Source organism: Camelus ferus, chromosome 1, assembly GCF_009834535.1.
Source record: "Camelus ferus isolate YT-003-E chromosome 1, BCGSAC_Cfer_1.0, whole genome shotgun sequence".
NCBI classification, from domain to species: domain Eukaryota; kingdom Metazoa; phylum Chordata; class Mammalia; order Artiodactyla; family Camelidae; genus Camelus; species Camelus ferus.
The window spans coordinates 76034752-76039426 of record NC_045696.1 but is presented as its reverse complement, the minus strand read 5'-3'; positions in this window follow the sequence as shown (position 1 = coordinate 76039426).

Below are 4675 nucleotides of genomic sequence, written 5' to 3'. Positions count from 1 at the left end.
TGAGAAATTGTAGGAAAACTATGTAGAGGAAAACAAGATTGGGCAAAGTGACTGCAGCTAGATTAAAGGGAGTTCTGAAGGGCAGTGGCTTTCATATTTGGGATTTATGAAAATGGGGAATCACTGAAGGTTTTTGAGTCAGGGAGGAAGCTGATGAAAAAAGTACATAAAGAAGATCACTTTTTCTCATAGAACATAATAACTGGAAGGGATTGTAGAGCTTCCTTCAGTCACCACCCACTCCAGATTTCCTTCCCACTGCCATCATTCAACAGGAAAAAAAAAAAGCTTAATGAGGTTATATGATGTGCTTAAGCCCAAATATAGTAATCCTTCTCCATTTCAGGCCCTTCTCTCCATCCCAGCAGTGTGTGTGCTCTCTAGGCTGGGAGGAGGAGCCTGAGTGAGCCCAGCATCCTGGCCTGGGACCACCCAGGCTGGGTGTGGGAGGGGAGGCTGAAGCAGGGCTTGACTCAGCCTATGTTACAGCTGCTAAGACCCAGGTCAAGCTGCCCCCAAATACGCCTCAGTGGCGTATTAATTATTTTGAATTAAAGTTACTTGAGAAACAGCCAATGGCCGGGAAATGGTATTTAAAAAAAATACTCCAACTCTCCCTCTTTCTCCCCGGAAGTGAGAACTAAATCTTCCATGTGAAGTTACCTTCCTTTGACTAGGAGGATAGAAAGCATCTTTATCACCAGAGTTAAGGAATCCAAGGCTAAGAAAACTATGTAAACAAACTTTGTTACTTCTTCATTAATCTGTTGCCCCCAAGCACAAGTATTTTTGTTAAATCTTCACAGATAATTGTTTCTTTGTCTAAAAATGAAATATAAGCAGCCTGCTTTGGTAACTTTGAGGATCCCATTTCTATGAGATCTCCTTGCATACAAATTAAATTTTTTTCCTTCCTGTTAATCTGTCTTATGACGATTTAATTATTAGACCAACTAAAGTCACTCAAGAGGATTGGGGGGATCCTTCCTCCTTAACAGTTGGTATAGTTGGCAAGATACTGGCTGGACCCTGCTTCCCACATCCCCTCACCCTGAGGCTGCTACAGCTGAGAGATCCTGGGACCTCTGACAAAAGCCAGTAGAAAGTCAGAGTTCTTGCCCCATCAGCCTCCCAATGTCTGCCTGCCGGGTCTGATGGAAGGGAAAAGTCATGGCAGTCCTTTTTCTGTCTTAACTTAGGTTAGCAGGAGGAAATATCTGTGGAACTGGTTGCTTGGGATCTAGTGGCTCTGGTATTTGGTAAATGAGTACTCTCAATTTTTATTGATCCTTTCCTCCCAGAGATGGTCACTGTTTTTCTTTGCCTAAGTCTGTTGCTTTGTTTGTCATAAGAAGGAAGAACCACAGGGCAGAACAGCAAGCATAAGCCCGTTATACACCTGCTGTTCAAGCTGGCCTCACTGACTGATGAGTTAACAGTTTCCACCAGACCATGTCTGTTTAGACGAACTCTGCTGGGGGTCCCCTATGTAAAAACTGCATGAGGTTTTTCCTTCCATCTTGTTCCACGTCCTGAGAGCTTCACTTTGTGACCAGTGAGAATATTCTCTCCGATCTTTGCAACCCAGAAGGTGTACTTAGTGGGGTCGAATAGACACAGTGTCTAGAAGCCAGTTGAATAGACTGAGGTTTCAAGACAGTGGTGTAAGCAGCACTGTCTCTGTCTGGCTGTTCCAGCTCTCGGGGGTATTTGTCATTAGGGGTCCTAGTCCATAAGGAGCCTTTGTTTTCTTAAGCTTTGTTGCTTGTTAGGGCTGGAGAAGTCCCATTACAGTAGCATCTCTCTGGTGTCACAGATTAGCAGGTCTATGACTGGAGGCATACCACGTTCTCACGGGAAAGTGGAGACCATTTTCACCCCACCATTTTTACCACCTGTAGCGGTGAAGTGTTTTTACTTTTTTAAAACTAATTCTGAGACTGAAATTTCTAGGTCTTGTGAGGGATAGATACTCTCTTGTGAGGTGCCTTTTGCATCTTCGGCTAAGCCATAAAAAAGGCTTGTTGGCTGAGCTGCTGTTTGAAATTAATGTAAGATCCTACTCATCAATGGCCAAGTGATGGATTCTTGAAATTGGCTATATTTGAAAGGAGAAAAATTATTGGAGAGCTGTCATCATAAACAGCTGTCATATTGGTACTTACAGGAGGATCAAATTGAAAGAACACACACACAACACACACACACACACACACACACACACACACACACACACACACACAGGTGTAAAAGCTAGCCTGAGGGAATCCCTTATCAGGATGGAAGAACAGAAATTAAACTTAAAAGGAAGATCCAATGTAAATTCCCCTTCTTAAAAAAAATTCTTCATCTCAGCAATTCCCCAGGCTGTTCTAAAAATAGTCAAGAAATAGATCAGCTGGAAGCCAGTAGTCAAGGGCTAATAGATACAACTGCCTTTGTCTTATAAATCTCTACAGAACCAGAAATGCAACTCTAGAAACAAGTCAGGCCACACCTCCCTTCACCAGTCCCCAAACCTTGCCTTGTCCTTTCAAAATGCTCGTGTATATTATAAAAGATTGAGATATTGGAGCAAAATTGTCCTGTACTTAAGGAAAAAAATTACAGTAATTACCCTAAGACTTATAATAGACAAATATACCCCCCAAATCCTAGGAGAACACTTACGGTTTTTCCCTCTGTTCCTTAAAGGTATAAAGTCTATCATGTCTTTGGACATAAACACAGCCCATAGCACTTGAGACTGAGCCCAGATTAACTCAACTGGTGGAGCCTGAAACTAAAGAAAAAGAAAAAAGAGGGAAAGAGGTCTTTTAAACACAAACTGCTAAAAGAGCTCACTTGCCCAAACTCTAAAATCATAGCCTGTTTAAGATTATTTACCAAGGGCAAATACAGATCCTAAAAGTCTTTTTCACAAATAATAAAAGATTTTAGCCATCTGAGTGAGTAAGTTTTATTCCAACTGTTATTTATAAACTAATGAGTTTTGTATTGTTACTGATTCATGACTAAAGTTTTAAAATGAAAATTATGAGCTCTCTGTCCATGTCTATCTGTCTGTGTGTATGTTTATGTTTGTACTTTGTAGATACGGTATTTTTCTACCTGAGTGGTATTACAAAATTAATTTGTAAAAGACCTCTATTTAATTAACCTAAAGATGAACATTTATAAATTAACTACAGTTGACCCTTGAACAACACAGGTTTGAACTGCAAGGGTTCACTTGAATGCAGTTTTTTTTTTCAGTAAATACATACTACAGTACTACATGATCCATGTTGGTTGAATCCTTAGATATAGAACTGAGGATACAGAGGGCTAACATAATGTTATACATGGATTTTCAGTTTTGCTGCAGGGGTCAATTCTACTAACCGCCACGTTGTTCAAAAGTTAACTGTATTTCTAAATTTCAGAGATATAATAAAAACAAACCCCAATTTTTTCAAGCTCACATGATCTAGGATAATCTTTGGTAAATGAAAGCTAATTTTAAGCTTGTTGCTTTCATTAATACAGGAATGTCATCAGAGATTATCAGCATCAAATATAATTCAGATAAACAACTTTTGTTCTACCTAGGTTAACTAGTCAAATGGGCTTATGTCTCTGTGCAAAGTTTGTCAGAAAAAAAACCAAAAACAAAACTTAAAATGATGACTAACTGCTTTAATGTCTCATGAAATTTTCATGAGTAATCTAGTGTGATTGTTAAGAACAAATGAGTTAAATAGATGTAAATGAGGTAAGAGTTTTTAAGTGAACTTTTTAGCAATGATTGTTTTATGATATGTCTACTTAAATAGTTTCTCAAGTCTCTTTGATAACTTACATGCTTAGAATTGAATTAAATTATGAGGATTTATTGAATGTCTAAATTATTTCCAAATAAGATAACATACTGAAACATTAATTGCTAAGCAAGTTTAATTTTACCTACTTTTGACCTCTTACTGCAGAGGAACTAAAGATATTTGGTTCTGTTAACAAACATGTCTTATGCCATGTTAAAAAAATTGTGCTATGAGAAAAGGTATGGTTCTAAAAATTATGGAATTTGTCATTTTAAAGAATGCTAATATAACAGACAGATTACAATAGCTTACTTCTTAGTTTTTACTAGAAATTAAAGTTTCTAAGAGTTAAGAATTCTGACTAATATATGCAATCAAAGCTACTAAAATAATAAGGAAAACATCTATATAAGCAAAAATAAGACATGTGTTTCTGGGGAGGGGGGAAGGTGTGAGATATGGAAATACATTTTGAGGGAAAGGAAAGTGATTTAGTCCTAAAGAGGCTGATTATTTCTAAATGAGAAAGAGAACAAGGTATAAACTAAAATGGACATAGAAAGTTGTAGAAGGTTTGTGAAAAAAGGAATGTTTTGTATGGTTAGAACTTACTAGGACTGGAAAGTATTTTATTAGGTAAATGAGTTTTAATATAAAAAGTAAATTTGTACAAAATTAAAATTTGTTTTTTCTCTCTTTGTTAAAGGGATGAAGTTTTCTTAGATTATTGGTCTGCTCTTAATAAGAAATTGTTTACAAAAGTCTTCTTTACCTTTAATGTAATTTGTCTATAAAAACAAAGATTATATGTTTTGTCTTTATCAGGTCTTTGATTATTTAAGAAAACAAAAGCAACTGAGTCTTTTTAATAC